The sequence below is a fragment of the Ciconia boyciana genome, chromosome 3, assembly GCF_034638445.1.
Source record: "Ciconia boyciana chromosome 3, ASM3463844v1, whole genome shotgun sequence".
Taxonomy (NCBI): Eukaryota; Metazoa; Chordata; class Aves; order Ciconiiformes; family Ciconiidae; genus Ciconia; species Ciconia boyciana.
In genome coordinates, this window is record NC_132936.1 from 80,094,057 (window position 1) to 80,107,963 (window position 13,907).

Sequence of the window (13,907 nt, forward strand, 5' to 3'; positions counted from 1 at the left end):
GGCAATGCATCGGGCTACGGTGACCCCTGGTCTGATCCAGTGTGGCTGCTCTTCTCTTCTTGAAGCAAGGAAATCCAATTAATTTCAATTTGAGGCATTTTTCATTACCTTTATCCTATTAGGGAGTCTGGGTCTCATTTATTGTCTCTGAAACAATCGAGACACTTTGTACTTCAGCCTTGCATGTAGCCCAAAGCCTGGCAGAAATTAAGAACATTAGCGCTAGCAGCAACATGTGGGGTTTTCCAACTCAGTCCAGAATAAATCAGTCTTTCACACTGATATTCACCCATACATTTCTAGGTATTCTTTGCTGGTTTGACTATGCTTAAAAATTTAGGTTGTCTTTACTTTGCTATGAACCTTTCATCGATCATTGCCCTTCCATTTCGCTCCACTCCTTGCACACTTGCACAAAAGATGGAGTCAGGCTGCTGCTGCGAGGCTGCCATCTTCCCAGCTGCAGAAGGTTTTAGGAGCCTTCAGAAAATCAGCTGGCACACCTGGCATGAACGTGTCAGCAACTTCTGTGGTATTTAATTAAACAGATGGACTAGAAGTCTGCCCTTAAAAAAATCCCCAAAACCAAAAAAACCCACCTAAGCAAACTTGGCAAGCTGGTATTGAATAATAAAACCTAGCCATCCTCCAGAAAAATAAGTGTTCAGAAATCTAAGTGATTATTCCATTCAGGGAACAAGGACATTGAAATGATGAAACCAGTCAACTTTCAAGCTAATAAGACAGAGGTAAGAAAGAATTCAAAAAACAGAAAGAAAGGGAGGGCAGCTTGCCAGAATCCAGTTAGGCCAGCCTGTCTTATTGGCTATCTGAAAAAATTTAGCAGGGCATCTAGAAATAAAAGGCTGGTATTTGCCATTTTGGGAGGCAGGAGTTGCAAGTCTTATTCTACATACTTCAAATGGGCTTTTGTTGGAGATATATATATATACTTCTCCTCAGAGCTTTCTCCAAGGTAGGTCTTCTCCAGCTACCTTTTACCTTCACTATCAATGCTCTGATCAGCACTTAGATAATTCTTGCCCTGCCTATTTTAGTATATTTAAGCTAGAAAGGTGTTAACACACCAGGTCTTTGTCATCATCTCCATTTTTTCTGACAATTGTAAAAGGTATGTCTCAGCCAAGTCAACAAAAAATGGCATCCTGTAGATCTAACCGTGAGCAAGACATAATCTTCCAAGAACATTAGGGTTTAAAACCTGGAAAAGGGACATTTCAAAACTGACTCCCTCTCTTTAAAATGCCATAGGTGGATTGCTGCCTGGTGCCTTTCAAGATCACTCCTTGGGATGGGGTGTGCCAGCTGGGATTTTTACTGGGAACGATTTTATTTTTGGAGAAGTTGTAAGATAGAAAATTGGCCTAAAAACTAACTTTAACTACAGAGCGGCTCCTGCTACTCTATAACATTTAGGCTATTTATCTTACAGCAAGCAATAAAGCAGCTGCTGGAAGCAAACAGCAAAGCAGGTCAATGAATCAAGTTATAGTCACTTTCTTTTGCAAATTGTTTCCTCCTTTTTTTCTTCCACATCCATCTGTCCAAGAGTTAATTCTGAAATCCCTGGGGTTTTTTTAGAAAAGATTCCCACAACTTCCTAAGAAATACTCATTTCAGGAGACACTTTGGTGGCCAGCTCAACTGCACTATAATCTATAATGTCCCCTGGAATGTCTTTCATGTTTCCATGCAAAGCTTGGTTTTGAAGTAACTTTTAAATATATATATATGTATAAATATATTATTTATATTATATGTGTGTGTATGTATAAGTATATATTCAAAAAAGGGTTTATATTTTAGCACCCTTTGGTCTGCTTACAACTTCATCACTGACAAATTTTGCAGCGTGGTTCTGCCCTCTGGTTCTGCAAAGGCTGTGCCTGCTCAGAGAGGACAGGGGCTAAGAGATGTAAAAAATGCAAAATGTCCCCAGGGGCTCACTCCCGGCCATAATTCATGCAGTTTGCTGGAAGTAGAGATGTGAGTAACATTTCCCATCTTGGCTCCACCCCAAAAAGTAATGACTTTCAATTTTCATTCTGTCCTGACCTAGGTTTCGGACACTGGGAAAGCTGAGAGGAAGGTTTCATTTAACTAGTTCCCAGCTCATGGAATGATTTTGGAAAACAGTCTCTTCACCAAAAACTATGGTTTTTCTTCTAAGCTGGCTAGCCCAAACTTGGGTACAACCCTAAGTTTGAGTCATTTCACATCCTGTCTTAGGGCATGTATTTTCTGTCTTCATTTAACAACTTACACAATTAATAAATATTCTGAGGAAGAGTAGATCACACTGCCACTGTCCTGTGCATTTACACGCGAGTATATATATATATATGTGCACTATGTCTGTGTATTTATATGTGTGTGTGTGTGTATATATATACACACAAACCCCCTAAGTTAAGTAATAAGTGTGGCAGTATACATGGGAGTATATAAAATCCTAGCTCTTACCTTGGAAACATAAAACATAACAAAGCCAAGTTTGCATAGTAATTTATATCAGAGTGCCATTAAAAATAATATTTGCTTCCCATCTATGATAAGAGACTTTTGTTAGTAAAAAGGATTAAAAAATAGCATTTCACTCCCACACCTGAATCTTTATATATTTGTTAGCCATAAGGTAATATTGGCAAACCAAACAAAATAAAAGGCATCTCTTCTGAACAAGACGCAAAGGTGAACACAATTCTGCGGTCAAGCAAAATTGCCAGCACAGGCTTCCTCGTCGTTCCCAAAATAAGTGAGGTGTCAGTAAAATTCCAGTTCACACAAGGTCATCATGATTTCTCCCTCCACAAATTACAGCACAATTTTAAAAGAGTCAAAATAATCCAAGCCCTCCTCTTGACTGTGCCTGCAGCAGTAAGAGGGCACTGCGCATGATGGTCTCCCAGAACACAGATCATCGCAGGCGGTAAGCAGGTTTTCCCTGGCTCATTCGAACAGTCAGAGTTCATACCACAGAAAGCCAAACCGAGGATTATGTGAAGATCTAAGGAAAATAACCAGCTAGCCCATCTAAAATTGATCCTGCAGCCTGGATAATTGCAGTGCTACAATAAATAGGCTGCTTTGTTTTCTCATCCAGACCTTGTGTCCACTGCAAGCTTTGTTGAGCTTTCTGCTATTACAAGATTACAAGATCTGCTATCCCACTGGCCCCCATTTGCTTTATTCCTTTGTATGCAGCAAACTGCCTGTAAAATATTAATACACTGACTGTAGAAAAAGTGCGAAATGCAAATAGGTGCAGGTGAGACTGCCTTGATAATTGCATATCATAGTAAAGACCCAATATAATTTAATTTAATGTGATAAGCACATAAGTCCCAATTTTCCTGACAATTGCTTATCCGGTGTTTCAATTTTTCTTTTCATCTTTTAATATTCTTTTAGGTAAAAAAGTTATTTCTATCAGATCCACAGTGGGTGGATAAGATCAATAAAATATACATACCATTCACAAAAGTGCCAGGCTTTACTTTTATTGAAAAATGTAGTAGTGATGTGTAATAAAAAGCATTCTCCCTTTGTGGAGGTGGAGAACAGCTAGTAATGTTCCAGAAGGCCTCTTTTTTCTGTACTCCTCCTGCATTTTAAGAAGAGATCACATCCATTCTCGCTTGCTTTTCAGTTTTGATTGAAGCCAACAGACACAGGCAAGAATTTAAACCTGCATAAATCTGACTCTGCATTGCAAGGTTTGTCTACATCCTCGGCTTCTCACTAAGGCATGGGAGCTGCCCCTGAATACAAAGTCGGTCTCCTAAGTAGTCACTGTCAATATAGCTGCTTTGCACATATTAATTATGTTTTATTTACTGGATCTGCTTTATTGTGATTGTTTGGGGTTTTTTTTAATGCTATAAAATATGCTAGTCATATAGCATCGTCACATAAACATTCCCAAAATAATCTTGCCTTTTGGAAGCTCCTAATTCTGCAGTGCTGGCCCCGTTACCTTAGCACTATTTTTCACCAGTCTTTTCCATTTTAACTAAACCATCACTGGCTCTATCTGGTCCTGGAACCAGCCCCTCTGAGGTCTCTCCACACCAGGCGGCACATGGAGGCACAGGTTTCCGTACCCGATAACCTGCTGCTATATATGAATCTTCTCCATGTGCTAACGAGGACTCGTCCCTATCCGCCCCTGCGGCACGCGAGTGTGTCGGGGTGATGCGGTGATGTTTGATTTTGAGTGCATCCCATCTGGCTGCGCTCGGGTTGCACTCGCTGAGCTCAGGGCCCCTCTCTCCGCACCCCAACCCCCCCCCAAAACCGCACCTCCGGGGGCTCTCTGCAAGTGTTCCTGACCAAATATCTCTTATTTGGCGGATTTCTTAAAGGCGTGTCCAGGAAACATTATCTTTAAGCCAAAAAGCACTGATGAAACAAGGGAATTAAGGAGACCAGAGTGTGAAATGAATGGCCTGTCCATACAACCACTCTTGGCTCCTGCCCTTTCCTAGCCTCAGCGCAGGCAAGCCTGCCGGTTTTATTTGCATAGAGGGTGAAAAGTGCTTCTGCACCAGGGGTCAGCACAAAGCCTATAGATCATTTAAGACCTTGGGGTGGCTGTTTGAGCCGGGGTGAATTTTGCTCAGCCAACATCTTTATTATCCTGAAGTAATCTCCAACCTCCTGGGTTCGGTGCCATGTGGAAAAATACCTCTGCTGGGAGAAAAAAACTCCCTGTTTATTGGAAGGTCTAGACTGGATGGAATTTTCTTTTTCCCTTAAAATTATCCAGATGATATATGTTGCACTGTGATTTTGATCTATGTCTGTTAAGGTTATACTTCTGCTCCCACCAGAGTCTGTGGCTAACACTCCCTTGATTGTAGGGAAAGCAAGCCCTCGAGCCAGAGGGAGTTAGACCTCCGTGGAAAGAAAAGCATTTATAAGACAATTCTAACTTCATATCTACGGTAATAAAAGAGAACAGCTTAGATAAAAATGAATTAAAGGAACGTGAAAGCTTCAGGTCTGTAGGCAGTTTATGGAGAATGAGTAAGTTGTATCTTTAACACTCTCTGTTTTAAATGTTAGACTCAGAAATCAAAGTTTGATCCAATAATAAATCAGCTGGTTAGCACAAAATCTAAAAATTTAAAATCCAGCTTCATAAAAATGTCATTCATTGATGCTGCATTGAGAGACTGCCTAGTCTGTCAAACACCTTCAAGTAGGTCATCTTTTAGGGATTAGTCTAAGTTGCTATCTGTTGACATTTCACATGTGACATCATAAGCTTCTTAAAATGAATGAAATTCTGTTTAGTCTTTTTTTAAGGCAAATGATAGCTGAAATCTTGCAAGGCAGAAAGATTTGCAAAACTGGCTAGTGATTTTGGCTGCCGTGTATTTGGAGTATCCACTTTAACAGAATCTAAAGAGCCTGTTTGTCAGGAACTGAGTGCTTATTTTTTTCTGAAAGTCGGACTTTCTCTCTCAAACAGGAATGCGAAACATGAAACATTGTAGGAATGAATAGTGTACTCACTCTGAAAATCCCTAGCCATCATCTTCCAATTAATGATGTATTGCTCTATTATTTGTCAGAAGAAGACCAGTTAGGAAGACGGATGTGAGTTTGATCCCCTAACCTTCAGCATCAGTTTTGCTACCGATTTCTGTGTGCCCTTGAGGAAGTCACCTGTGTTAGGCTTCTTAGAGGTGCTCATTGCTGGCCTCATCCCTTGGGCATTACAGTCCGCTTTGAAATGGTCCGTGAAGCGTTCTGTGCCTCAGCGTTACTGTCTGCACAACGGAGGCTCCTATTGCAGAGGAGCACTGTGAGCACAATGGCTGGGGGTACGGCCCCATCCACATGGAAAACAGGCCAGTGAGACCCACACAGCAGGACTACAGGGCATCATAATACACAGAGGTTTCTTTTCCAGATTGTATTTTGATAACTGGATAAAATAACAGGAATGTCTCTGAGCGGGGCTTTCTAATGGAGCAGCAGAAAAGCAGGGAGGGGCTGCAGCTTCTTTTGGTTGCTCCTTTCCTGTTTGCCCCGCAGCAGCCATGGGCTCTGGTGTTGAGGACAGTGAGAGAAGCAGAACTACACTAGGAACTGAGGTTGCTCCCTGCTATCAGTAAGAGGAAAACGGGACAAATTATTGATTTATCATGTATGAGACTAATAACTCATCCAAATGCATTAAATTAAAATGAGAGACATTATACAAGAATGTTTATTTTTACTGTAGTGAAGCAGCATCATTTTATTGTGTGTTCTAACTACTTAAAGCCATTGTGTTGGCCATCTTGAATACACTTAAGGAAAATATCCTTATGGAATTATTTTCTTTTAAACATTAACGGGAGAAGAAAGCTAGTATGAATAATAGTACACTAAGTATACTGTTTGTAAATGTCATTTATTTATACATCCTTTGTATATTTGTGTATTCATTGAGACCTTAATTTCTCAAGGAATTTATCTCTGTATCTTATTTACTTGTCTGGAGTGGCTTCCCCTTTCGTACCAGTAAACTAAACATATAATTGTTTAGAAACTCTATGGACTTGCCAAAATATGAACTCATGCACATGGAAGGGGGCAGAAGTTCAGATTTCAATCTGGCCATGTAGGGCGGCACGTGCTGTCCTAAGCTGCTCTAGTGAAGTTGTTCATCTTAGCTGCTCTCCAGAGGCTCTTTTATTGGGAGAGAAAAAAGATTTGACTGCCAAGAAGGAGGACGCTGCTGTCTGCAGAGATGTATCGAGGCTCTAATACAGAAAACAGAATATTTCTTTTTTCTTCTTTCTCCCCCTGTTCTGAGGGACTCTGGGAGAGAGTGTAATCCAAAAAATGGTAACGCTCTGCAGGGCCAGATTTTCTACTCAGGGACATGCTCTGGCCTTTCAGCTCACTGTGCTGGCCCACTGACTGCCCCTTCCTGTTTTCTCTCTTTGCCACTGTAAAGGAGCCCCTGATTCCTGGGTCACAGCCTTCTCCTTTTCTTCTGTGCTCCTGCAGTGCCTCATCCACCAAGCAGCCATAGCCAGGATCGCAGTCTGCTTTACTGACACAGAAACTACAGAAGTAGTTTCTTGCACCTTAGGCATAACTCATGAGCAATATACCATCATACAGCTCCACAGTGGAACAGGACACAAAACCCCTCTTCTTCTTCCTTGGGCACACATTCAAAGGGCTAGTCACCAACAGAATAAACTATGGATTCAAGGAGAAACAACTTTTTTCCCAAAAGCAAGAAAAATGTTTGTTATCAGCTATATGGAGCAGAAAAAAAGGATCTGCTCCTTTTGGCTGCAATTACTCACAAATTGCGTTAAATCCAAACGACTCGAGAGCACCATATATCTCTCCCATGCCATTCAGTCCTTGGGAGGACCAGGCTTTTGGCAGCCTGCGAGCACCCAGAGGTGGAGACCACATTTTCTCCCTTGCTGTCACAGCTTCTAGGGTTATTCTCTTAGGGTGCTGAATGGTACTGGTGCTGGGAGCTTCCAAGTCTGCCAGGTAACATGGGACCAACGTCCCTTCAGGTGTACTTAACCCTGTGGTGTAGTGGCAAATAAAAAGGTGGCTGCACTTTTCCCGTCAGGTGCACTTTGTATTGTCCCAGCTGGCACCTGTGGTTAGCAGCAGCTACGCTGCTGACTCACACAGCGTCATTTCAGGCTTTCTCTTCTGACCAAGTTGCTCAGTGTAAAATGCCAAAGCACGCTGCTGACCCAGAGTCAGCCAGAGCAGGTGGTGAGGCAGAAATGCTGTGAATCCTGTGAGCTGGGGTCTTGAGAAGCTGTTTAGTAGCAGCTGTTTTGTGCAGCTTCAAGGGCACGTCACAATAAAGAGCATTAGGGCATCGTAGAGCCTGAAAGCGCAGCTTCTTTGCCACAGAGAGCTCAGCACTCAGGCAGCATTTCTCAGCACTTCAGAAGGCAACAAACTAAAGACAAGCACTCCTGTGAGCATGCACAAGATGCAAAGGAGCCATGCAATGTGAATGGCACACAAGAAAAGCTCAAGCTAGCCTTCACTCACCCCATCGTCTGGATGAGCTGGAATAGGTGGTTGCAAGGAAAGCATGCTGTGAGAAGACTGCTGCTGCTCCCTTCTGCAGAGGTTTGCTCTCCCCCAGGACGCGGCCATGTGTTATGGCTCATATGGCAAATTGCTCATCGGATTGAGTTTTCTTCCTCTTCTTGGATAACATATCCCATCCCTTCTTCATTCGTTATGGGGCATGGTACATCTGGCAAGGCTGGGTGCACAGAGGGGTGGGAGGAGGTGCGTGTGCTGTGCTCAGGTGCCTGCCTCTGGGCCGGCACGCTCGTGAAGGCAGCAGGCAAGCCCCACAGCGTGAAAGCACTGGCTGGGAGGACAGGATGGCATAGGATGCAGGGTTGCTATTGGCATGTTCTATAAAATGTGTGTCTTTTTGACACATTTTGGGAGATAGCGCAACAGACACACATATGCCACCTAGCACACTTCTGGGAGCATGGCAGGAATCCAGCGGAGTTACAAATTAAAGCTAAAATGGGATAGGATGTCATAGCTCATTTCAAAGATGTGTATCATGCACTCAGGTCAGGCCCTCTGGGTAAAATTTGTGACTAAAAAAAATTTCTGCAGAGAATTTTGTAATTTTTCTTGTATTAATGATGACCTGTATTTTATCTTGATCACCAGATATTTCATCTCAGACTAATTATGTCCTCCCTGTGTGCTATGAGGGACTCCCAGATGCAAACTCAGAAAGAGTCCTGGAGAATGCATGCCAGCACTTTTAGGGAAGAGGTGGGGGGATAATGCGGTTACAGGGAAATCTAGGCTGTGCTTTCTTGGCCGGTGTCAGTTTGATTGATTTTATATGGAAGATCTGAACATTTCTTTGTGGGTGAGAGCAATAAAAAAGGTAGTTGCGATTCTCTACGGATGTATTGGGAGGTGGAGGAGAGTCTCTAAATTCCAACCACAATCCAGCCATTTATCAGAGCTACCCCTTTGCCACAAAGCGCTCCAGCCTCTCACCTGCCAATATCTTCCGGAGGCAGAAAACTGTATGGGCAGCTCTCTGTCTTCCTCCTCAAGGCGTGGCACGAATTCAAAGCGCATCTGAAATCTGATAGAGAATCTCTATAAGGGTCCCGACAGCCATTCCATTTTTACACCTCTTTGATGTGCAGAAGTACTTCATCAGCACGCTTCCTCTCCTTGTGCGTCCATGACTTCCAGAGACATGCAGGTCTATGGTTCTTCTAGGAGCATCTCACCAAGAGGGCAATGCATGTGTTATCTGTCTGCTATTAGTATTATTCCCCATCTTCCAATTCCGCATTGCTATTGATTGATTGTGTGCTGGCTGGCTGACTCTAATAGATAGCTTGTTCACTACCTTTAATTGATTGCCAGTTCACCATCCTTTGCCAGTACCCTGAGCAGATTGCTATTAATTGCCATTTACTTATTTCACATTACTATTTATTGCTATCTTCCTTCTCATCAGCTTCTCTCTTTCCCTCTCCTGTCCTTCTTGCCTCCCCTTTGCCCTCTCCATCTGCCAGTGTCTCTCCTTTTCCTCCTGTTACCTCCCTGCTCTCCTACCTCATGAACCTGTTTTTCACCACAGTCTTGGTGAAACCTGTGCCTGCCACAACCTCCTGTCTCGCTGCCACCAGTCTTTGCCCTCTCTGTCCTCTGTTCTGGGGGGGCCTCTCCTCACTCCCTGCCCCTCCTGCCCTCAGCAGCTCCCAGGAGGAGGAACAGACAGGCTGGCACTGAACACAGCCCAGGGGACCACAAGGACCTGAGCCCGCGCCTGAGTGATGTGCAATCCTGAGCCCTTCCTCGGGGGCCGCTCAGGAGGTGTGCGAGTCACGGTGCTCCAGATGAAGGAGATGAGAGTGAGAAAAGGCAAGAGTTAAAAGCAGGCTTTCCTACAGTACAAGGAATAAGACAGCCAGTGTCTGCGCTTTGGAGTGGGAGTGTTTTCAACAACTCTTCGAAGATCCACGCTGTGGCTACCAGCATAGGGACACAAGCCCCTGTGAAAGTTTCTTGTAGGGAAAACTGCAAATGAGCAGACGTCATGTCTGGGTAGTGACCCCCTTGCTGGTGTGTGTGAACAGAGTCCTCTACGTGGCGAAGGTGCATGCATGTAACCTCAGCAGTTGACAGCCAGTGGGACCGTGGGCAGCAGCATGCTGGTGGACACCCATTACAACTGCTGAGACAGGTGAGTCTTCAGTATGCCCTGCCACACTTGACATGAGTCCAGCCAGAGCGCAGCACAAAAACAGGCACATCTGCCTTCAGCACTGCTCATCAGCATGCAGAAAGAGGAACCTCCGCACAGCAGGGTACGGCTATAGAGAGCCAAAGCCTGAGAGAGGGATGCTGGGGACAGCGTGTTCAGACATGACCCAGAACTTCATGCATTTCATGGATCAGCACCAGGGAGGTTTGTGCACCTCCTTGCCTGCTTTCCCCCTCCCAGGCGTGCTCGGTAGCCAGAGTGCGTCCCCTTCCCGGGCGGTGGCTGGTACCACAGCAACATGCTGCCTGGACGTTATTTCACAGGCAGGAGGAAAGGGCGCAGGCAACTGACTCAGATACCCTCGCTGCTCCCCTTTGGCTCCTGCCCAGGCCCAGTCACATTACAAACCTCAAAGGAAGGCTACCAGGAACACTCAGAATGCTTGACCAAAATCATTAAAAAAGGCTCATTTTAATAACTCCAAGCCTTGAACTCTTGTATGTCCTAGAAGGAGCTCTATTGCTCTCCAATCTGAACCTTTAAAAATAGTCTGTGTTTTGAAATCATCATAGTGCAGATCATCCTTTACTGGAGGGTTGATAGCAAGGTGTGAAAAAAAAGAGCAGACAAGGATCTGGAATCAAAGGCAGGGAAGCACTTTGAGACATGTCGATAAGAAGTGCTATATAGATGCCACATTAAAAGGACTGGCAGATTTCTATCTAAGCTGTTCCTCCTCCTGGATGCATTCATCTTTCAGCGCAGCACTTCTTCATCCATACCATCCCTGTGACTGCAATGGCGCCTTTCCAGAAGACTGTGTTCTGACCAGATGTACTCAGATCTAGCCACCTTCCCTGTTCACATGCCCTTATCTGAAGCCAGCAAGGTCAGGTCTTTGGTTCCTGCCCTGTGCAGTGTGGCAATGGTGCAGATGGTATGTGGAGTGCCCCTAGCTCAAGCCCACGCACATTTTACTCCTCCTTTTGACCCATGATGAAAGTAGACCAGATGGAGATTCACTTATCTTGCAGAATCTTAAAGATGTCAGTTCCAGGCGAGGCAACAAATTCACAGGCCTTAAGCAAATATCTGCAGGTGACCAACGAGACAGCTGAGAGCTTTCCTCTGGCTGTGGGCACTGCACGTGCTAACACGCAGCTGCAAGACAATGCTTCGGTTGTATCTTTAGATGAAAAAATAGAAGCTCTTCCTCCCCCCCTAGCACATGCCACAAAAAGTACAAATGAACAGCGTTACTTTCAGTTCATTTGCTGGACAAATTACGTCTAATGAAGAAATGGCACGGGGAGGCTGCTGAAATGAAGGGTGTGCAAAAGGGAAAACTGCGAGAGACCCCAGGGCAGGTGCTGAGGTGATTTGTGAGCAGCAGGGGAAGAGCAAAGCCTCCCTGCACTAACCCCCACACCTCCCTGGCCCGACACAGGAGGGGACAGCGTGGTGCCGAAGGGCTGCTCAGGCCGGGGAGGTCCCGCTGGTTCGAGTGGAGGGGCTGATGCGGGTGACTGCTGTCCGGGGACCGCCGGAGCTCGCTGGCACTGCCGAGTGGACCCAGCGGGCTCCAGTGCGTCGCTGATGAATTTGGCCATCATCCCTCTGTCAGCAGCAGGCAAAGGGTAATAAGGGAACCGAAAACTCATCTTTGAAAGAGAGCTCAGAAGATACCACGACACGAATTTCAGTTTCAGACTCTCAGTTCTGACAAATTAGACTTGATCAAAACATGATTCATCATTTCTATTATTTAACATTAGGGGGGAGATGCAAAATTCTCCAGAGAGCAAAGACATATGGCTAAGTTCAGGTATGATACAAAGGTGCTTTAAATTACCCTTCCTTTATCTTCATTTTTATCTTCCTTTAACTGAAAAAGATCATTACTTTTTTTTTTTTAATCAAACTGGTAGAATTTAGGCTTTGAGCAGGAGAGAAGACATGTGCGCCATAAACAAAAGATGGTTTGTGGATGTTTGTATTTGACAGCTGTCTTCCAACAGGTAAGCAGATGAAATAAATGTTGTGCCAGCTACTCACTATAAGAGAGCTAACAATTACATACAGGAAGATGTGACACAGTTGGTTTTGATGGTTTCCCCTGTGGTCTTTACTTCTCCTTTTGGTGAAAGTGATGCAACTGTGATTTCTCTCATTTCCGCCCTCTTCAGAATTTGTGAAAGGATCCTGTCTGTGTTTCTTTTTATATCAGCATCTTCATTTTGCTGTCAATTCAGAAGCAAATCCAGTTGTTCAAACGGATTAAGGCTAAAATGAAACATAGCTGGAAAACAGCATTTCTCTCAACCAGTGTTTTATGCGTAAAATCACCGAGTCACAGAATCACAGAACAGTCGAGGCTGAAAGGAACCTCTGGGAACCTTCTAGTCCCCCCCTGCTGCTCAAAGCAGCTGACATATGGGAACCAAAAAATAGGAGTGTGCTCTGCCTGTCACTTCAGTGAAATGTATGCAACAATTTCTGTAGAATACTAACACTTTCTTGGTGCATCTAATGAACAGCCCATGTTTAGATATTTTGGAATACAGATGGTATTCAGAATTCATAAAGCAGGCCAGAAGCACTTCCCTAGTCTTCATCCCAGAAATTAGCAACAAAGATATAAAATCAAATGAATACTTGTATACTCTCACCCCAAATTACAAGTTTTTGACATAATAGCATGCCAATGCAAAAGTACTGAGCAATTTTCCTTTAAGCAGAATGCAGTGCATCACTTTTGTGCTTGCAAGTCTTTGGCTATGTGAAGACTTCTGTCTTTTCATAGTTTCCTTAACCGCTAATTTACTGTACACATAGGAGATGCACACTCTCCATCGACATCTAGATACAAGGAGCAAGCACAGTGATGTTTTTGAAAGAATGTGCAAAGGCAGCAGCACCCAGTGTTTCTCTATGGGGACACTTGGCAGCAGCACACTGACGCTGGGCACCACCTCATTCAGCATGCAATCTGTTTGTGTCCTGTTCTGAGTCACTGACCCTTTTCCATGCTCCCTCTAGGCAACCAAGCCCCTAAACTTTGTTTTGTATGCCAGGAAACATGCAACACCCTGGTTTTAGCCACCTGAACTCTGTTGGATCTAGTTCTTCATGTCTAGTCCTGTACTACATCACACTGTAGGAGCTGAGGCCACCAAACACACATGTGCTTGTGCTCACACATGGCTCTGCCTCAGCGAGCAAGGGGAAGCTGTCCAAGATCATTCGCTTTAGGTGGTCTGCAGCAAGGCTCCCCCTCCATTCCGGGTCTTTCTCATTTAATCCAGCAGCTGCAGACTTACCTGCAGACTCTTTCTTCAGGTTAAGATTCATTGAGGTGAATGTTTGGCTCACGTCCACCTCACAATTCACAGGGAGAGTTTCTTACTCTCTGTTTCTTGCCACTGCTCTGCCAGCCATCACCATTCCCACAGCAGAGTCAGGACAACGGGCCTCAGCCTCTGGTTTATGGGTGGACTGCCCTGGGGAATGACACCTGGAACAATGATGCTCTAGATGTCTTCCCCATGCCTGCCGTTCCTGGCCCTGTGGTACTCACGAATGAGGTCTGAGCTTCTGTGATTTCCAGTTGAGCAGTGGAAAGCAAACC